This window comes from Solanum pennellii, chromosome 10 (assembly GCF_001406875.1).
Source record: "Solanum pennellii chromosome 10, SPENNV200".
NCBI lineage: Eukaryota > Viridiplantae > Streptophyta > Magnoliopsida > Solanales > Solanaceae > Solanum > Solanum pennellii.
Window position 1 is genome coordinate 58,770,649 of NC_028646.1, and position 23,432 is coordinate 58,794,080.

The window sequence follows — 23,432 nt, forward strand, 5'->3', positions numbered from 1 at the left end:
TTATGTGTCCACATATTTTGCTCCTAGTCTGGATATATTGTGTGAGTCTCTTGATTTGCCAATATGTGTTGCTACTCCTGTCGGGGATTCTGTAGTTGTAGATCGGGTTTATCGTTTATGTACTGTTACTTTGATGGGGTGTGACACTCATGCAGATTTAAAGGTCTTAGATATGATAGATTTTGATGTGATTCTTGGTATGGATTGGTTATCTTCTTACCACGCAATTTTAAATTGTCATGCCAAGACCATCATTTTAGCTATGCCTGGAATTCCTATAGTAGAATGGAGAGGTACTTTTAGTCATCCTTCTAAGGGTGTGATATCATTACATCTAGATCCAAATCAGGCCTCCCCACACAACTTTTACACACTGCCCTTACCTTAGTTATATGGGCATGTGGATCCTCAGAAGGTAGCCCTGAAAACAAACCTCTGGCAGTGAGCATTTGCATCAGGCTACTAGTTACCACAAAGGTGTGGCCTGTGGGTAGAGGGGGCAAGACAAGTGGCCCATCCGAGTCTGATATGTTATCATACCCTCTGTAATATGCTTGGGGCCGTGGAACGGGATTTTGTCCCCTCTGTTGATGTTCACCCGGAGCATCGGGTAACATCTGACCATGAACATCAACCGGAGCTGGGATGTTCTGGTTCGGATCCTCATCATTTATTCCCAAGTTTCGATTCATATTGCGCAGTGTACACTTTAACTCGTGATCGTAGAGAAACAAGGGTTCTCTTCCTCTCCGTGTATTTGGCATACAAGGAGGATAGTTCTGAAAAGAAATCAAAAACAATAAAACAAAGTAAAATCAAGAAAATATCAACTAAACTATAGTAATAAGTTCAAGTTAATCTAAAAGCTAGATTCCCCGGCAACGGCGCCAAAATTTGATACGCTCAAACTTACTTCTCAAATAAGAAGTAAAGCGGTCGTGTGAAGTAAATAACCCAACTAGTGAGGTTGGGATCGTTCCCACGAGGAAAATAGTCTAAACATAACTTCAACCTATTATTACAATTGTTGGTCAATGACTTCCTTGGAAAGTAAAAACAATAAAGGGGGGTTTCTATTTCTAAATGAGTAAAATTAATTAACAAACTTGAAAGAGACACTTAACAACTTTGAATGTTGGATTTTAATCAATTAATCAGAGTAACTAGGGTTTACGTGTTCCCCACAGGTTCATAAATTGATAACTCTAACTATAACAATTCTTTCCTAGTATCTTGCATGCAAAGTGATAAGTTATGTATTTCTAAATCCTTGGTCTGGCATGTAGAAAATCTCACTCCGCACCTTGGTTTCGGCTACGTGTGTTGCTATCCTAACCCTTATCCTTACCTCATATTAAGCATCGTATTCGATATTTGACTAAGTTATTACCTCGTACCAATCAATACTAGCCTATTAGATAGTATACACTAAATCTATGTTAATAATTCTTTTCCTATTATCTACCTCCTTGGTCCGGCAAGTAGCATTAAGGCGAGTTCTAACGTTGGCCATCCGTTAAAAAGACTTCTAAGCGAAAGAATTATTAATACATGCAAGACACTATTCTAGAATTGTTATTTTAGTTAGGGTTTATCTCATTATTTGCCTATGGTTCCCACAACCCTAGTTATGGAGTTTAGTTACTCATAGCCATAAACACAATATTCAAATATAGTAGATAAGAATTCACGTACTTACTTCAATGAGAAAGAGTAAAATCCAAAAGTTTGCTTGATTAATCTCCAAAAATCACTTGCAAGAATCTGAAAATCCAACACTAATACACAAAGTCTAAGAATATGATGTCTAATCTAATAAAGTCTAACGTAACAGAGTCTAGCTATCCGCTGTCTAACCTCAAAAACAAGGTTTTGCGAACTATTTATAAAAAATAAAAAAACCTAATTAAACAAGGACTCTGTTTGCTGGAAATTTGCCAAAACGCGGCTGGGTCGACGGACCACGCGACGGATCGTCGTGGTCACAACGGACCGTCATGGACTCCGTCGTCCCATACTTGTGCAATTTCTTCTGTTGCTCTCTTCACCACCCTCGACGGCAAGTATGACGGACCGTCATAGGCACAACGGTCCGTCAAGGGTCTTCGTTCCAAAACACTTCAACTCTTGGAATCTGGGTACTGGGATCACTTCTCTGAACTTCACGACGAACCTGCAGGACGGACCGTCACAAGCTTCGTAACCCCACACTTGGTCAGACTTCCCCATCTTCCTTCAGCAGCTGCACTATGCTGCCACCTACGGACCGTCACAAGCACGACGGACCGTCATAGGCTTCGTAGGTGGTCTCTTCTGCATTTCTTCGCTCAAAATCTCCGCATTCAGCTTCGGACAGATTTCCTGCAAAATAAAAATAAACTTACATGAAAATTAGCACAAAAAGGCTTTTGGACACACTAAACTTAAGGAAAAATTATTAATAATACCGTGAAACCACGATATATCACCATCTTACGCTCCAAGCGCTCCTCCGCCTCAGCAATAGACCTCTGCACCCAAGGCTGGATGTGATGCAGAAGTGTGGTCATCTAAGCCTCTAGTTTCTGGACCCTAGCAAGAGGGACCAGAGCGAGGAAAGGGGATGAGCGAGAGGAGCTAGGGGCAGTGCTACTACCCGGGAAAGTGTCACTGGTTTCGAAAGCAGCCTGCGTAGCCGTTCGAGCATGTGCTATCGTATCAGCCATATTTTCACCAAGTGGAGGCAACTCTGGACGGGGCCCTCTGCGTGGAGCCAACTCATTTGCCTCATCCCTGTTGAGGCCGATATCAACAATGCCCAGCGGAGTCTTGAGCTGATCAATGTGCCAGATGGGTACACCTGCGGACCTGCATAAGGAAAATATCATGTACGGAAAAGGGTAAGTACTTGTGACCTTGAAAGCCCTCTTGTGCATGACCGCCTGTAGAAGCCAAGCGAAGTCCACCTCGAACCCGGCTATCATCGCTGCCATCAGAATTGCGCGATCCCATGTGATTATATTATAAGCAGTCGTGGGGGAAAGCAGTTGCGGATAATCAACCATAAGAACTTATCCGTGAAGGTCAAGTTAGCCTTCTTGATGGCTCCCTTCGGCTCTGTTACCCAGTAGGCACCTCTCCATCAATAGACAAGTGCAGGGCCATCCACCTCTGAGTGGTCTCTCTCAGCGATGGCTCACGCAAGAATTGGCCATTGTTTACAATTTGCCATCATTAATCGAACTCGGCAGTGAGAGGGGTCCTATTAACATCAACATTCTCGCCGTACAGATACCGGCGGATGGCAGGCAGGGAGATGTCGACCTGTATGCCGCGTACTCGGACGTGCTCAAGTGGGGCCTGTTTGGCGGGGGCAGCCCGCCTATCTATCAATGATCGGAGAGTAGCCACGTAAGAAGCGTAAAACTCTCGGACCAATTCCTCACTATAGCGGCCTAAAGAACGAGCTCTCCACTCTAGCCGGTGTCTAGTGAAGAGATTGTGGATCTCTGGGATGGTGGGGAGACTTCCCGTAAGGACCCCCCTCTCTAGTGTAAGGGTCCGTATCATGACGCCTTTATCGAAACTTGGCGTATGAATACACTTGGTAATGCCCGTCGACACACCACCAGTTGGGCTAGTCGGCAACCGGGGTGAGAGCACAAGTCGGTGAGCCTGGAGTGGAATCAGGACTGTCAGCCTCATCAGACGAGGCAGATTGTGCAGCTATGGCGGGTGTAGGGACTTCTGCTGACCCGGAGGTTTTCTCCGACCACGAAACTCCTAAGGAAGCAGACACTCCTTCTTCATGTGTAGCTGACCCAGAAGGTGTGCCGGTCAGTGTGGGCTCCTCATCAGACTGGGAGGCAGTGACTACGCTGGACGCCACCTTTTTGGGCAAAGCTCTGGTTGCACGTGCAGCTCATGATGGAGTGGCAGTGCCTGGGGGCATGTACTCGGGATCATGCTCATCATCAGAGCCTATAACCAGTCGGGCAGAAGGGACGACAGGCTTTGAACGCCCACGTGCATAAAATCGATCTTATTTTTGTGCCATTAGAGATAGTACCTGTAAATAATCAATATTAGTACTAGAAGGAGCAAACAAGACAAGCAAAAACGACACAAAATAAATATAAGCGCAAATCTGTAATGACATCTCTGTAGTAACAGTGAAATACGACAGACCAGGTGACGTCTCGTCATGAGTACGATGGACCATCATGGGGTCCGTCATGTCTTACTTAACTATGTTTATGTGGAGACCCCTAAAGGAAAGTATCTGAAAATTATGACGGATTAGTAGGATGGACCGTAGTAATAATGATGGTCCATCATCGATGTTGGTCGTGGGGCACTTAGAAAAAGTATGGATACCCTTAAGAGAGGGGTCTCTGACCGTCATGACGGTTGTGCAGGACGGACGTGGGTATGACAGTCAGTCATAGATGTCCGTCAGAGGACACTTGGAAACAAATGGAGACCCTTAGGACAAGGGTCTCTGACAACCATGATGGTTGTGCAGGACGGACCGTCGTGTTAATGATGGTCCGTCTTAGATGTCCGTCAGAGGACACTTAGGAAAAGTTGGAGACCCATAGGAATAGGGTCTCTGACAACCAGAACGGTTGTGCAAGACGCCCCGTTGTGGAAACGATGGTCCGTTGCATGTGTCCGTTGGTGGACACTTAGAGAAAACAAACAGTGGGGTGTTGGAACATACCGTATGACGGTCCGTCGTGGGTGCGACGGTCCGTCATCGGGGTCTCATTCTGTCATTCAGTGATAGAACTAAGGATGCCACTATCATCCCCTGTGACTCAAATGGAATACTTAGTGTTAACCTACATGTTTCTAACCCAAGTACCTAGCAAACTAGCAATGCTAAAGCACCTATTTCTCGAGTTTTAACAAGGCAATTTGAGGATTCTCAACCTAGGTTAGACAAAATTGGATCAAATAATGAAGACCTACCAAAAAGAAATAGGCTAATACTAATTAAAAAACAATAATGCAATGTAAATGAGTAGATATCAGAGACACATACCTAAGAAGAGGAGAAAAACAAGCAAATGAGGCACTTGGTTATCAAGAGCAGAACCACAACAACACACTCCGACCAGTATAAAGGAGATTTCCGGAATTGGGGATTTGGGGAAGTGATCAGTTGATAGAGAAGAGAGGTAGGAAGTTGGAAGTTTGAAAGGGAGGGAAATGGGAGAAAGAGGGAAGGAAATGGGAAAAATGAAGGGGTGGGGTTTTTTAAATGTTGACAAATTTTAAAATTCCCCAGTCGGGTCGGGTCGGGTTGCAGGTTAATGACGCAATGAGTCCCCGACGATGGCCCGTCACAGATGCAACGGTCCGTCGTGGGTTCCGCCGCGTGTGCCCTAATTTTGAAAATAAAGAAAAGACGTACCTGGCACGACAGATTCATGCGATGGTGCATCACATGCGTGACGGTCCGTCGATGTATCCATCAGTAACTGTTTCAGAGTGATTTTTTTGCAGAATTTCTTGGTGGTGTGCTACCTGCAAATTTAAAACCCATTAGTTGAAAATTGTACCATTACTAGAAAGAAAACTATAAGTATTGGGTTGCCTCCCAACCAGTGCCTGATTTAACGTCGCGGCACGACTAAAGACACTTGATTACTCTGACTTCAACAAGATGGTATGCCTCGATCACTTCATTCGCTGATTCAGCATGCCCGAAATAGATTTTTATTCGTTGTCCATTCACCTTAAACCGCACACCCTCCTTTGTTTCAAACCTCAAGTGCTCCATGAGGGAATAATTGGGTGACCAAGTAAGGTCCAGTCCATTTGGACTTGAGCTTGCCTGGAAACAAGCGCGACCTAGAATTGTATAATAGTACAAAATTCTCAACCATAAACTCTCATTTTTCAATTGTTAGGTCATGGTACTTCTTCATCTTTTCTTTGTAGGATATAGCAGATACCGATTGGAGCTCACAACTCTGCCTCATGGACCTACAAATGTTGATGGTCACTTCTTCATTGTTCAACCGAAATTTCATCTGCCCCTTTTCCATATCAACTAAGGCTCTACCCGTAGCAAGGAATGACCAACCAAGAATAATAGACACTTCAAAATCGACTTCACAATCAAGAATAACCAAATCTGCTGGAAATATGAATGACTCCACTTTTACTAGCACATCGTGGAATATCCCTATAGGCCATTTAACTGTTCGATCGGCCATCAGTAGCCGCATCGCAGTGGGCTTTGGATCACCCAAACCTAACTTCTTGTAAATCGAGAGGGGAATGGGATTTATTCTTGCCCCCAAATCACATAATGCTTTCGCAAAATGTAATGACCCGAATGTACAAGGAATAGTGAACGCACCCGGATCTTCTTTCTTTTGTACTAGAGATCTTGTAGCAATAACACCACAATGCTGCATTCTATCATCATCCTCAAAAGTGACCGATCTTTTCTTTGTAACCAGATCTTTCATAAACTTGTCATAACCGGGCATTTGTTCTAGAGCTTCTACCAAAGGGACATTGATAGAAAGATTCTTCAACATTGTTATAAAACGCCGATATTTACCATCCTCGGTCTTTTTCACTAATCTTTGAGGAAAGGGGGGGTGGTCTAGGCATGGGAGTTACCTTTGTAGGCATGGGAGTTACATTTTGTGCAACATAAACTCAACTCGCACCATACTATCTCTACCATCCCTAGGAGTAACATCACGATTTTGAGGAGGAACATAGGGCCCATTCCTATCATTTCTGTTACCATAGTTACCCCTGTTGAAGTTGTTTTCACGGTTGTAGTTTCCATCTCGGACATAATGACCCTCACGGTTATAGTTACCATAGATCCGACCTTGGTTTCCTTGACCTTGACGCCAATTCTCCTGATTTGGGCCTTGGGCACTCGATCGGGAACCCCCTGTCTGCTCATTTACCACATAGGAATTCTCCTCATAATAGCATTCATCATTTGGTAGTGGTGGTGGTTTAGACAAGTAGTTAACTGCATTTATCTTTTCTGCACCCCAGTGACATGTTTTAATAACAACCCAAGCTCAGTTCTCATCTGAGCCATCTCTTCACGAATGTCATCTGTGGCTGGGTTGTGAGTGGATTGCACTGCGAAGGTATTTCTCCCAGTATCTGACTTCCTAGTACTCCAAGCTTTATTATTCCGAGAGATTTTCTCTAACTTTACGGCAATCTCGGCATAAGGACACTCCCCATAAGAACCACCCGCTATAGTATCCAATACCGCTTTATTATTATCATCCTGTCCCCGATTAAAGTATTCATTCAGTGACTCATCATCTATGCGGTGATTGGGGACACTTCTCAAAATGAAGTGAATCTATCCCAAGAACTACTAACTGACTCTCCTGGTAGTGCCACAAAGTTGTTCACTCTGTCTTTGTGGTTTAGTTTCTTGGAGACCGGGTAGTAACGTGCTAAGAAAACATCCCTTAGTTCGTTCCAAGTGAAAATTGAGTTATAAAGGAGCTCAGTGAACCAAATAGAAGCCTCTCCCGTCAGTGAGAGAGGAAATACTCTTAGCCTTATTACATCCAAATCCAAATCAGGCCTCCCTACACAACTTTTACACACTGCCCTTACCTTAGCTGTATGGGCATATGGATCCTCAGAAGGTAGCACTGAAAACAAACCTCTAGCAGTGAGCATTTGCATCAGACTACTAGTTACCACAAAGACGTGGCCTTGTGTTTGAGGGGGCAAGACAAGTGGCCCATCAGAGTCTGCAATATTATCATAGCCTCTATAGTATTCTTGAGGACGTGAAGCGGGATTTTGTCCCCTTTGTTGATTTTCACCCAGATCATCTGATAATAACTGACCATGAACATCAACAGGAGCTGGGATGTTCTGGTTTGGATCATAATCGTTAATACCCAAGTTTTGATTCATGTTGCTTAGTGTACGCTCTAATTCGTGATCGTAGGGAAACAATGGTTCTCTTCCTCTCCGTGTACTTGGCATACTAGAAAGATAGTTCAGCAAGAATCAAAAACAATAAAAAAAGTAAAATTAAGAAAATATTGACTAAACATTAGTAATAAGTTTAAGTTAATCTAAAAGCTACTTTCCCCGGCAGGGCGCCAAAGTTTGATACGCTCAAACTTACTTCTCAAATAAGAAGTAAAGCGGTCGTATCAAGTAAAGAACCCAACTAATGAGGTTGGATAGTTCCCACGACGAAAATAGTTCAGAGTTAACTTTAATCTATTATTACTATTATTTAGTCAATTATTTCCTTAGAAAACAAAAGACAATAAAAAGGGGGGGTTTTATTTCTAAATTAATGAAAATAACTAACTAAATTAAAGTAAACATTTAACAGATTCAAATCTTGGAGTTTAATCAATTAATAAAAGTAACTAGGGTTTAAGTGTTCCCCACAGGTTCCTAACTTGATAATTCTAACTATAACAATTCTTTCCTAGTATCTTGCATGCAAAGTGATAAGTTATGCATTTCTAAAACCTTGGTCCGGCATCTAGAAAATTTCACTCCGCACCTTGGTCCGACTACGTGTGTTGTTATACTAACCCTTACCTTTACCTCATAGTAAGCATTGTACTCGATATTTGACTAAGTTATTACCTCGTACCAATCAACACTAGCCTATTAGATAGTGTACACTAAATCTATGTTGATAATTCTTTTCCTATTATCTACCTCCTTGGTCCAGCAAGTAGCATTAAGGCGAATTTTAACGTTGGCCATCCGTTAAAAAGACTTCTAAATGAAAGAATTATCAATACATGCAAGACACTATTCTGGCATTGTTATTTTATTTAGATTTTACCTCATTATTCACCCATGGTTCCCACAACCCTAGTTGTGGAGTTTATTTACTCATAGTCATAATCACAATATTCATATATTTAATATAAGAATTATGCACTTACTTTGATGAGAAAGAATAAAATCCAGAAATTTACTTGATTAATCAAAAAAATCACCAACAATCGATTCCAGAAAAAGTGTAACAATTGCTGAAATTAATTCTTCAATACTTGAACAAGAGAACTAAAGATTCTCCAAAATTCTAACAATCAAAAAGTCTAATATCAAAGAGTCTACTAACAAAGAGTCTAACTCCCAAAACGAGGTTTTTTGAACCTAATAAAAGAAGGATTCAAATTACTGAAAATCTATCAAAATGCGGCTGGGTTGACGGACCTCGTGACGCACCGTCGTGGTCACGACAGACCGTCATGGCCTCCATCGTATGATACTTCAATTCTTCTGCTGCTCTCTTCATTACCCTCGACGGACAGGTATGACGGACCGTTCCAAGAACGACGGTCCGTCGAGGGTCTCCGTTCCATAATACTTGAACTTCTTGGAATTTGGGTACTGGGACTACTCTCTGATCATTGCGGTGAACCAGCAGGACGGACCATCATGGCTATGACGGTCCTTCATCAACTTTCGTAATCCCACACTTAGGTCAGACTTCTCCATCTTCCTTCAGCAGCTTCACTACGATGCCACCTACGGACCGTCACAAGCTCGACGAACCGTCACAAGCTCTGTAGGTGGTCTCTTCTGCATTTCTCGCTCAAAACTTTCCGCGTTCATCTTTGGAAAGATTTCCTGCTAATAAGGAAAAACTTACATAAAAATCAATAGAAAAAGGCTTTTGGACACACACTAAATTTAAGGAAAAAACATTAAAAATACCGTGAAACCACGATATATCATCTATACTACCCATAGATAATCTACTAAGAGCATCGGCCACTATATTCGCCTTTCCAGCATGCTAATGCACACTCATATCATAATCCTTAAGGAACTCAAGCCATTTTCTCTGGCGAAGATTCAAATCTTTCTGGGTGAACACATACTGAAGGCTCTTATGATCGGTGAACACATCTATATGAACACCACAGAAGTAGTGTCTCCATATCTTGAGTGCAAACACCACTGCTGCAAGCTCGAGGTCATGAGTTGGATAGTTCTTCTCATGCACCTTAAGCTTTCTAGAGGCATAAGATATAACCTTATCTCTTTGCATCAACACACAACTAAGGCCAACTGTGGATGCATCACAATAGATTACATAACCATCTGAACCCTCTGGTAGAGTCAAGACAGGAGCTGTAGTCAATCTAGTTTTCAATTCTGCGAAACGTTTCTCACAATCATCTGACCATTGGAACTTGACCATCTTCTGAGTCAATCTAGTCAATGGTGAGTCTATGGATGAAAATCCTTCCACGAACCTTCTGTAATAACCTGCTAGACCTAAGAAACTTCTGATATATGTAGCAGAGGTAGGTCTGGGCCATTGTTTCACTGCTTCTATCTTTTGTGAATCTACGCGGATCCCTTCGCTATATGACCAAGGAAAGCAACGGATTGCAATCAAAACTCACATTTACTAAACTTAGCAAATAACTGGAGATCTTTGAGAGTCTGCAGAACAACTCTCAGATGACTTGCATGTTCTTCCTCACTCCTAGTGTAAATGAGGATATCATCAATGAAGACGATAACGAACAAGTCTAAGTACTGTTTAAACACTCCGTTCATCAAATCCATGAAAGCTGCAGGAGCATTAGTTAGTCCAAACGACATAACTACAAATTCATAATGACCATACCGAGTTCTAAAGATTATTTTCGGAATGTCACTATCTCTGACTCTGAGCTGATGATAACCCGATCTGAGGTCTATCTCTGAGAAATAACTAGCACCCTGAAGTTGGTCAAAAAAGTCATCAATCCTGGGGATGGGATACTTATTCTTGATTGTGACCTTGTTCAATTGTCTATAGTCAATGCACATTCTGAGAGAACCATCTTTCTTCTTTACGAACAATACTGGTGCACCCCATGGTGAAATACTAGGTCTGATGAAACCCTTATCTAGAAGGTCCTTCAACTGCTCTTTCAATTCCTTAAGCTCTGCTGGAGCCATTCTGTAAGGAGGAATAGAAATAGGCTGGGTATCTGGAAGGAGATCAATTCCAAAGTTGATTTTCCTTTCGGGAGGAACCTCGGGATGATATTTTGGAAATATTTCTGGAAATTCACAGACTATTGGAACTGACTCAAGAGATGGGGTTTCAAGGCTACAATCTTTAGCCCGAACTAGATGATAGAGATAACCCTTATATATCATCTTTCCGGCCTTAAGGTAAGAACTAAATCGACCTATAGGCGCTAGGCTACTACCCTTCCATTCTAAGATTGGTTCGTCTGGAAATTGAAAAAGAAAAATCCTAGTTCTTCAATTGAGTGAGGCATAACATGAGTGTAACCAATCCATGCCTAGAATGACATCGAAGTCTATCATTTCGAACTCTACTAGATCTGCTGAGTTGACTTTCTGAGAGACTAAGACGGACAATTTCTGTATACCCGTCTAGCTATATATGGGTCACCGACTGGAGTAGAGACTGAGAATGGTTTTGAGAGAGTTTCTGGACTTACACTGAATCATACTGCTATACAGAGTTACAAAAGACAAAGTCATGTCCGTTGTATGAATGAACCATATGTGAGTCACATCCTTGAGTTAGTAGGATGCCAATCTCACATATAACTACCAGTTATTAGCATCATATCAAATATTATCTTGACCTTGTCAATGAACTTCTGTGGGTCCTTCCAACTTGTGACCCTGAAAACTTAGGCGGATTCATCCTAACGAAATCACAAACTCTGGCTGCCACTAATCGATCATTCCTTTTAGTGGGAACTCAAAGCTGCTGATTGTTCTTGTTGTTAAAACCAGAGCCAAAAGTTGAATTGGCATTCTGAAACTCTGCATTTGAACTTCCTTATCTGGTATTAGAGGAATTGCGTTAGCGTTGCGTGCATTAGAATTCCTTGCCTAAGCTCTATGAGCAGGCATGATCTAACACGTAGAATGTCATGTTAGAATGGAATAAGATCATACCTTACGCATGATAAGAGTAACAAGAAAGTGAAGTTTTTCCTAAAACACTCTATAGCCTCCCTAACATTAGATGTGGTGCACTTCACACCCATGAAAAGGACTCTACTTAGTGCGGCTTTTTCAGATATCTTAGGACTCTTGAACCTAGTGCTCTGATACCATGTTTTGTCACACCCCGAGCTACCCCAGAGACGCGGACACGGAACCTAAGACCACAAGTGATCCCAAGCTAACCCTGCTGGCATTATCATGAGCATACTAAAGATAATAAATTGTTGCGAAAGCTAAATCATACTTAAAATGAAAAGATGGTGAATACTCATATTTTATAACTGAGATATTTGAGAACAATGAGTTTAATAAAGAAGAAATATTAACTCAATATTAAGCTAAATCTAACTATGTCTAAAAATAGCCTCTAAACTAGACTAGAATTATTGGGACAAGCCCCAGCTAAATCTAGCAAAAACTGAAACTAAATGACTAAGGACTGGAATGGAACTCATGACTGTTGTCCTCAGAGAATGAGGACTCACCACTGAATCTTCTGATCTGGAGATCGAGAAATCAATCTATGAGAAGATGTAGCGCACGTATGCGTCAGTACTTGAAAGGTAATGAGCATGTAGGATAGAGTAAAGTTGAAATAAAACATAACTGAACAAGCACAAAAATAAGTATAATAATCTGAACGTGATTTACTGATTTTTAAGATAATTGGATGCAATGAACAATTTATAACATGAAAAAACTAAATACTGAATATACTGATAAATGGTCGATGCAGAGAGTTTGACTGAACTGTAGGGGCTACTAATAACCGATAATAAAATCACATGAGCTAAATGTGGAGTCCAAATGTATACGCCCCATCGAGAGGACCCAATATACCCTTCCAAAGGTATAAAGGCATGCTGACGTGATCACTAAACTGATTGCCCACATATGAGACTTACATGCTACTTGACTAGTAGTTCTGGGACTATTGGGTACGCTAAAACCTAGTCCAACTCGGTGTTATGCTACTCCCAATGAATTCTGTAAATTAACTGATTATATCTGAATTTCTATAAATACTGGATAGCTCGAAACTGAACATGCAAACTGAGAATACAACAATTAATCTGGTAATTATGCATTTACAACTGAGGCATGTATATCTGAAGTGTCTGAAATATATGACCTAGCATGTGTAATTCAAGAACTAAAGAAATACAAAACTAGGGCTTTGAAATTTATGCGATAATCTGAGTAATAACATGATAATCTGATTTGAAACATATATTTAATTCATGAAGTTATATCAAAGTTCTAGAAACCCTAGGTTTAATCATGATAAGAGAATCAAGAACTGACTGAAACTAAGGACCCAATGGGTGAAAGGAACCCACTAGTGAATTCCCACATACCTGGTGATGAAATCCACGAAAAAATAATTAAGTTTCGGGAATGGAACTGTTGGAGATTGTAGCATTCTTGAACTAGGTTCTTGAGCTTTTTTCTCCTCTCTTGCTTCAAATTTTCTAAGTTTTGATTTAATGATTTAACTTGGATATGTATTAATTATGTTTCTAGGCTTAAACTGACTAAAATATGATGATTTAAGGTCAAAAGACGTAACTTAGGGTTTAAACGGAGTGGGAAAAGTCAAAAAGACCCTTGGGAAGGTTGCTGTGGGCCTCACGACGGCCAGGACTGACGGTCCGTCGTGCGCCAAATGCCTCGTCGTTGGGTCCGTCGTGAGGGCCTGTTTGACAAGCCTTTACTAAAAGGGGCATAACTTTTAGTCGGAGGTCTGATTTTAGCAAGGTCGGTGGCTACGGAAAGGTAATTCAATTATCTATCGGTGGGTAGGTAATGGGAGACCTAATTCATTTTTTGTTAAGAGTAATGATCATTTTAACTTGACCCAACTATATTTCCCCTTAACTGGCTGGAAATTTTCCACCTACGGACAATAGGTCCACCAACGAACCATGTTGGTCATCCATAGCTCTTGTTAGAGAGTGGTTGAAGGGAGTCTTATTCGACGGTCACAGACTACGGACCGTCGTTTGACCTACGGACCGTAAGTCCGTCTGTCGTCCAAAACTTAACCAATTTCTCTAGGCTAAAATTTTTGGAAGTTTCTGATCCCATCGACGGTTGTGCAGGATGAACCGTGGTTCAGGCTACGGTCCGTTGATGCCACCGTTGGTAGCACCTGCAGATTTTCTGAAAAACTAATTTTTGGTCTGTTTTGGCTACGGGGTGTTACAATTTGTTTGATTCTAAATTTTTCTTTCTTAGTTGAAGATAAGATTGACCTATAATGTACCAATATTGATTCTATAATTTAACTATCGAATTAGCTAAACTATTTAGTGTATAATAGGATATTGTTTTAGGTTATGTAGTTTGTGATTAATTGGGCAGAGTTACTTTATAATTATCCAGAATGTATGACATGGTGCTAAATTGGGAACTGCAATTACTGTTGTGTTTTGGCAATGCTCTGTATGTAACTAGAGATATGGTGTAATGCTATGCAATCTAGATGGTTTAGTGTCCTTTGGTTCTTTAGTATTAAGAGCTTGTTGTGAACACTTCAAAGTTTTAATGGGTCTTTATCCTTGATTTGATGGAGTTATATTCAAATTTCTTTCAGTTATTGGATTTTAAGTTGATTTCTGTTAATTAGCTATGATAGAAATCTAGAATTGGTATATTAAAAAAAATACTTTTTGTGCATGTTGTAACACTGATCTAAGTTGATTTCTTTCATGGCTCCATCAGAGTCTAATAGTAGTACACCAGGTGTATTGCAAGAAAAGAGTAGTAGGAAATGTCATAGCAATTTTTGTAACAATGTCCTGGAGCTATTGTTAGTGTGGTGACTGCTAGTGCATTTTTTCTTGCATTTGCTACATTGTTACTTATTTGGTTATATTCCAAAAGATTCAAGAGTGAAATTTTTTGAAATTGTGGCATCTAATATCATTGAACTGCCTAATGAGTTCAACTATAAAAAGCTTAAACTGGCCAAGAAAGGTTTCATTCCAACGAGAATTACAACTACATTGGTACTTATTTCATTCCAAAGTGCATTTGGATGTGTTTTTAGAGCATGTTGTAGTTTACTGAATATGATTTTATTGTGGTCCTTTTGATTAATTATTACTTTTAAATTCTTTTGTAGCCAAGTGATGCTGCTAGTGGATTCATTTCATACACGCAAGAAGACCCTCAGATTGAAATAATCCAAATAACAATCGACGAAGTATCGTCGTGCAATTGTATTAGATAATTAAGTATTATAATTGCTTGAATCAAAGTAGTAGATATTTTATGATAATGGTTGGAACGAATATGTTGAATGTTTAGTTTTTGAGACAAATGATGATACTAATGTTTGTGTTTAATCGTTGAAATGTATGTTTGAGACTAATATTATATTATTTTATGTTAATGTATTTTATTTTGATAATATCCCTAATGTTAGCCAATTTAAGATAGCAATTTGTATAATAAAATGTATTATTAACCAGTTTGTAAGAATTATAAATAAGTACATAAAAGAATCAACAATAGTAAAACGATTGCAGGGACATTATACAAAGTTGTGTATGTCTTACAATGCAGCATAGCAACTTGCAACCATTTAGCACTATAAAATCATGATCTCATGTTGCTCCCAGGCACGGTAACCAACAACCTTCTCACTCCTACTTCCTAGGATATCAGAAGGCTCATGCCGATGTTGACCACCATCAACGGACCTTTCTTTCTCAGCCAATCAATACTTGTTGGGATTTTTGCAGTTTTGACGGTTGACAAAGAAAGAAGAAACATGTAAGTCAACACGGTCCAAAGGTACACTTTCATGAGCTATTGAACTCGAGAAATCTTCTAAAATGAATAAAGAAAAGAGTGAAGAAATAAAAGAATGGACAATGTTAATTTCGTCAGAAACCCCAAGAAAATAAACATCTGATGAATTGAAGAGAAAGAATCAATGAGTTTGATTTGAAGAAGGAGTCTAAAGAGGCATAATTTTAATTGAAGAAGGAGTCTCACTTAAAGTAGAAATCTAAAAGTTACTGTTGAATTGAAGTGTTGGAGTTCGACTACGATACAACAAAATCAATTAATGTAATTTGAAGAGGAAGTCCAAAAAAGGTAGGAGTTTGAATTGAAGAAAGAGTCTTACTTGAAGTAGAACTCTCAGTCAAGAGAGTTCAAGTCAATAAGGAGTTTGAAGTGAACAATAACTCTATGATCAATTATTCTTAAATAGAAGTGAAGTCGTTTAGAATACTTGTGCACTTACAGAGCAAAAGAGCGATTGAGAAATTCACTTCGCTAGTGCCACCAACGATCTGAAGGAACACATCGAAGAACCTGATCCTTTACAGAGTTTATGTGTTAGGAGTTTTTCTTTGTGAATGAGTATTGATGTAATCTTAGTTCAATGAGTTATAAACTGAATTAGGAGTGTTGTCTTAGGGTTGTGATAACTCAAAGAGTTGGGAACACATACCTTGGGAGGTTTGTGTTGAAGGTTAGGAAATAGAGTTAGTTCCTAGGATTAAAAGAGTTGTAGTTCAAATCCATAACTTGAACTTAAGGTAGGTTGCAAAGTTTGTAACTATCTTTTGTGGAGGCTCGTAGTTGATTTAGTGAAGTTGGAGTTAAATCCTGGAAGGGTACAGGTCGTGGTTTTTAAACTTTTTGAGCTGAGTGTTTCCATGTAAAAATAGTGTGTTTTTACTTACTGCCTTTACTGCTTTGTTGGAACACATTAGGCAACCTATTTCACACTTAGGTGAAAAGTTAAAATCAGTAAATTATTAGGTCGTGTAGAATATCAATTGGTATCAGAGCGGGTTTTCTTTCAAAAGTTTAACAACTTAAGAATAGATCGAGATGAATTACTACACCATTTTAGGTATACAACCACACTAATTCTAGACTACACTTTTAAAGTGCCTAAAGTATTTTTGGGAACGCTTTTAAAGTGTAGCCAATTTTTTAAACTTTTAGCAATAATTGAAAAATGTACTCTTTAATACTATAAGTTACACTTTATATGTTTTGCTACAAAATGATATAATTGACAACAATTTTTTACATATATTACCACACTTTTTAAATGTCCTATTTTTATTATTGTAAAAACAACACATTATAAGTGTGGCCTTAAAATTTTCACCAAAATTTTATATTTCCTCCAACAATTTTAACTCTCCATCCCATCTTTTGTTGGCCAAAAAAATTAAACATTAAAAGTAATAGATCAAAAAGACTTTCCTTTTCTGAAGATCTTTCCCTTTCCCTTTCCTTTGCTCATGGTCGAGCTTTTCCTTGAAGTCACGCTTCCCTTTCCTTTTCCGAGCTAAAGAACTCACAATTTCTCTTCTTTGAGCTGAAGATCGAGCTGTAAAACTCACCGAGCTGACGAAGCTTTCTCTTCTTCGAGCTGAAGATTTTGTCAAGGTAAGAGCTAAAGAGTTGAAGATTTCATCAACCTTCTTCATATTGAATGAATTTTTCGCTTAGAAGGAATTTATATGGTTTGTTGGCAAGATGAACTGAAGTTAAGTCTCTTCATCACACTTTTCTCTCAGACATCTCGTTGCAGAACTTGATTTCAGACAAATTTAGGGTTTACCGGATAAGAATTATATCTTTAAAAGTCTAAATTTTAGCTTTAGGGTTTTGATGTTCTTATGTTTTTATACAATTTTTGGGAGTCTAGATCGTGATTTAGCTTTGTTTGTTTATTTCTGGGTGCCCTTAGCCTTAAACACGAGTCATCTACTCTTAAGCATTTGTGTTGTTGACAGCAAACAGTTCTGATGGATCCCTTAGATGGTTAGATTTGACAAAAATTATTCTTTCCAGAAAAATAAAATATAATGATATTGCTAACTATACAACTAACCGTCATTGCTAATTCCAGAATGGAATTAGCTTCTGTCCAAGAATAATCTGTTCCAAGTTTTGGATCAACTATATCCATCAAATTTCCCTGCTCTTGCAACACATAAGCCTGTAATTGAACCAGCAGATATTGATCAAATTAGAAAAGGCATTCAAGTAAAAATACAATGGCAACTGTTTATTAGGCATGTGCATCAATGAATGAAATTGGAAACTTCTTGTTTGAGGCTTTACCGAATCAAGAAGGTAAACTGTCTGATCACTTGGCATGCAACTAGCACTGTTTCTCCCCCTCACAATTTCAAGTGTAACACCCAAATCTGTAAATGTTTGCTTTTGGTGTTAAGTAGCCGCGCATTGCATATTCTGGTTCCATATATCCCCTATAAAAATGAGAGAAGAAATAACTTATCTTAAGAAAATATGTATAACAAAAGCTTTATGGTAACAGGGGAGAAAGATTAGCAGAGGATGGAAATGTTGATTTCACCATAGTTCTGGAAACTTGGTTCTTTTTATATCAATCATGTTCTTATTTAAGTTGTCGTACAAGCATTAACGATTTCATTTGAAGTATTGATGTTGTTTATTGATATAAAATTTCTGTATTTTAAATCTATGGCCAATATCATTAAATTTAGTTTCCTTGAAATGTCATTTCATCAACTTATATGACATGTGAATGGTTCTGTAATTAGAAGAGCCTAAAGCGACGTTATCTTCTATTGTCAATAAATAGAACTATGATAAGAAGGTTTTAGGAGAGCAAACTATTGTCATTTGCTATTCAATTTTCTTAACTTCTCATACTAGTTGGAACGACAAAATTTTGTAGACGAGTACCTTTAGCTTTGTGTGTCAAACAGACAATGTACCATTTCTATCAAGAAAGACTTCATATGGTCTCTTCTAATTTCAAAATTATCTTTTTTTTTATCAAATATAGTAATTTCAGAATTTTTTTTCTTTGATCCTAAGTTAACTGGTCGAGCATAGAGTTAGAGGGAGTAGACTTACCATTTTGATGATTCTCCTCTTTTGAGCTTGTGTTCTGTGTTTTATGGACAGTAGCTTGGGATTCTTGCAAAATTTCATGTGAATCGTTAGTGGTATCAACAAGTATACCTGTATTAGGAGAGTTATTCGTTCTTGGGCTTAAAAATGTGCAATATATAAATCTGTAGAGCTATGTTGCATTTTAAAAATGTGTTGTGGTATCTTGTTTTTCTATATTTAGTGAAAAAATTGTAATCTACAATAAATATGTAAATCTGCAAATGTGCAATATGCAAATCTGTAGATTTGTAGTTTCAAGCTTGTGTTTTTACTTTTGGTCTTCTAAATAAAGTGGAGAATATCTTTCCTTCAAATCTGCAAACTTGAAAATGCTTCTCGATAGAATTTCTTAATCTTGATTAGTACATTCAATTGTGTGTATCCTATTCGTTTACTTTCCTTCTTAATTGTGTCTATTCTATTAATTTTTACTTATTTTATCTTAGAAGTATAGTCAACATTGAGAAACATTTTATGAGGATTCAAGGTTTGATTTGACATAGCACAAGAGTCATGACTAGATAAGAAAATTTTATCATCTCATCAAACCTGAATATGATAACTTACTCATGATTTTTAAAAAGTATTTGTGATGACGGCTAATTTATATGGATATCTTTCTAGGAATTCTAATATCCCATTGAAGGATTGGATAAATTTAGCAAGGTATAGCAAACTATATATTGATGGTATTGAATCATTCCTTTATTCTGCTTACTCTTATGGAAATCCTCACGGAGAGGAAATTCAGTGTCCATGTGCAAAATGTTATAATGTTCATTGGACTCGAAGGAATGTAGTGTATGATCATCTAATATGCTATGGATTTGTTAAAGGTTATACTAGATGGATCATTCACGGGGAATGGGATATCAAGTTGAATGTTCAAGATTATATGGAATGCCCACAGATGATATTGATGGGTTGTTGAATGATCAATTTAGAGATTTTGCACAGGCCGTGGGAGCTTATGATGGTCCAAATTAAGATGCCAAAAAATATTATAACTTAGTTGAAGAGGAAAGCCGAGAATTATATCCTGGTTGTACAGGATTCTCTAAATTATCATTCACACTTCGTTTATATTTGTTGAAGTGTCTACACGGTTGGAGCAATGAATCATTCCCTTCTCTTTTAGAGTTATTAAAAGAGGTGATGCCCAAGTTGAACATTCCTTCATCTTACAATAAAATCAAGTCTATGATTAAGAATCTCAGCCTTGATTATGAGAAAATTTATGCATATCTAAATGATTGCATGTTGTTTAGGAATGATCATAAAGATGATGAATTTTGTCATACATATGGAGCTTCACCATATATTAAAAATCCTGATGTTGATGGTGAGGGTGAGTCTTCTAAAAAATCACATGGAGTTTCAGCAAAGACTTTGAGACACTTCCCATTAATTCCTGACTCAAAAAGTTATTTATGTGCTCAAAGACGGAAGATTCTTTGAGGTTGCATGATGAGGAGCTTTCTGAAGATGGAAAGTTAAGACATCCTGCTGATGGTCTAGCATGGAAAGATTTTGATAGGATGCATCTAGATATCGCACTAGATTCTCGCAATGTGAGACTTGGAGTAGCAACTGATGGCTTCAATCCATTTAAAACCATGAGTATATCTCATAGCACATGGCCAGTTATGTTAATGGCGTATAATCTGCCTCCTTGGATGTGCATGAAATCTGAATATTCTATACTTTTTTTACTTATACCTGGGCCACGATCACCTGACAGTGACATTGATATTTACTTACAACCATTGATAGATGAGTTAAAATTGTTGTGGGATTCTGGGGTTGAAACATATGATGCTTCAAGAAATCAAACTTTTCAAATGCGAGCAGCTCTTATGTGGACAATCAATGACTTTCCTGCATATGCTATGTTGTCTGGATGGAGTACAAAAGCAAAGTTTGCTTGCCCTTGTTGTAACTATAACACTAATTCTCACTATCTTAAGCATAGTCGGAAAATGTGTTATATGGATCATCGTGCTTTTATACCCATGGATCATCCATGAAGATCTAACAAAAGATCTTTCAATGGAAAAACTTAAATCAGGCATCCTCCATCTTTATTAAAAGGAACTGATGTGCTTAATTGCTTACAAGATTTTGAAAATGTGTTTGGAAAAATGAGAAAGAGATCAAATGATGGCCCATGGAAAAAAAGGTCATTTTTTTCTTAATTACCTTATTGGCAGCACAACTTGTTACGCCACAACCTTGATGTAATGCACATAGAGAAGAACATAGTTGATAGCATTCTTGGAACTCTTTTGGATATTCCTGGCAAAACAAAGGATCATGCAAAAGCCGGTATGATTTGAAAGAGATGGGAATTATAAAGAATCTTCATCCAAAAGATATTGGAGATAATAAGAGAACAAAGTTTGCAAAAGCTTGCTTCTCAATGACAAATGGAGAGAAATCAGCTTTTTGTGGAGTTTTAAAAACAGTCAAGCTACCTGATGGCAGTGCCTCCAATATATCTAGGTCTGTACAATTGGATGAAAGGAAATTTTCTGGTTATAAGACCCATGATGCTCATTTTATGTTACATTACTTGCTTCCAATACCCATTAAAAGCATCCTTCTAGATCATGTGGCTATTGCTTTGATTCGTCTATGTCCCTTCTTCTTGCGTTTGTGTCAAAAAGTTATCACATTGGAGGAATTAGATTGCTTAGAAGTAGATATAAGAGAAACAATAAATCAGTTAGAGAGAATTTTTCCTCCGTCATTTTTTGACATAATGATTCATTTGCCTATTCATTTGGCGAATGAAGTGAGATTCAGTTCAAAACCGATGGATGTACTCAACGGAAAGAGAAAGGGGTACATTTAAATCATATATCCACAACAGACGTTATCCAGAAGGTTGCATAACAGAGGCACTTGTGGGAATACACTGTATGAATTTATTTTCTAGATATCTTAATGGGGGTGTATAGACAAGATTTAATAGAAAAGACCGAAATAATGATGAATGTGATCCCAAGTGATGCAGAAACAATGAGTTTGTTTCCTAAAAAAGGATGTCCTATAGGATCAAAGAAAGCAGATCCATTTATATTAAATAACAAGTCACTAAGTCAGGCACATGCATACTTATTAGGAAATTGTGATGAGATTCAAGAATATATTAGGCACTTTACTTAATTATACAACTGAACAAGTTTAGGTAAAAGGGACAGAAAATATAAAAGCATTTGCCTTCAAGGAAAATATGAGTTACTGTTTTTTGGAAATTGGATTCCATCTGAAGATGGGAGTTTTACAGTATCTACTGCCTGGGAGAGGATTAGGAAATAACAATCTAAGGAGACGATAAATAATTTTATTTGGCACAAGCATATGCCTTTAAAAACATAACACGTTTGGAAAAGATGGTCTGATAGTTTTTGCTGTTACAGGGCAGGGGGGGATGACATTGAAATGATCTTAGTTAGTGGAAATTTGGCTAGTTATGTATGGAAAATACATGCAGAAACAGTGGGGATAGATCATTCTATGACCTGTTTGAGGAGTGTATTAATGCATTGAAGATAGTTTTGAGTATTGAAGGTTGATAACAATGTCTAATTGAATTCAGGTAACCAAAAGCTAAAAAGCATTTTTGCCTTCAAGGAAAATAGTTGCAATCTGATTACTGCTTTTGGAATCTGGAATAGTTGGGCAGGTTCAGATAGTTGGGCAGGTTGGGCAGTTTGCCTTTAAGGAAAATAGTTTTGCAATCTGGAATACAGTATACAGTTTCCAAGTTCCTTAGTAGTAAGTACACTTTGCAAATTGAGCAATATTACCTCTAAATATTAAATTGAGAGTAACAGATATTTAAAGCATGAATGATTATATAAACTGTTGCAATCTTGACTTCTTGCCTCTTCAATAAATGTTACAATATGGAACTTCTTGCCTATTTTATAACCATCGCAATCTGATTTTTGTGTAGGGAAATGGAGGTGAACAAATTTGAAGTGGATGATGAAGAGTTTTTGAACTATTGTAAAAGTTTAAATACATTATATTTGATTTTGTGAAATATGTTCATTGGTGGAATGTATTGAACTATTGTAAGAGTACTTTTTAAATTATTGTGTACACATATTGCTTTATAAGTATGTGTATGTACACAACGCATATTATGTTTTGAAGTTTATGGAAAATCTATAAATTTGTAAGAATACTTAATGCTTGAGATTATTTATTGCAAAACAATATTGGTGTATTTTACTTAGAAATTGTGGCATATAAATTGTGTATGCATATGGGCAAAGACTACACTTCAAAGTGTTGTCATATATTAGATATAAAAGGCAACACTTCATAATTGTGGGCAATATGGTAGCAAAGTCCACACTTAAAAGTGTAGAAGGTAAGACAACACTTTTAAACGTAGCTGGAAAGTGTGGCCTTTTGCTTATTAGGCTACGCTTGAAAGTGTTGCTGCTAAGGCCACACTTTTAAGCGTAGATGAAAAGCGTGGTCTTTTTGCCTTTAAGGCTACGCTGAAAAGTGTAGATGAT

The 23,432-nt window shown here is 38.2% G+C and overlaps 1 long non-coding RNA gene across 1 annotated transcript; it reads left to right on the forward strand.

Annotated features, from left to right (window-relative positions):
- Nucleotides 1-17,151: 17,151 nt before the first annotated feature.
- Nucleotides 17,152-23,140, forward strand: LOC107032298. Its single transcript, XR_001458346.2, has 2 exons — nt 17,152-17,394; nt 22,859-23,140. It is a non-coding gene; the product is annotated as an uncharacterized LOC107032298 (long non-coding RNA).
- The last annotated feature ends 292 nt before the right edge of the window (nt 23,141-23,432 follow it).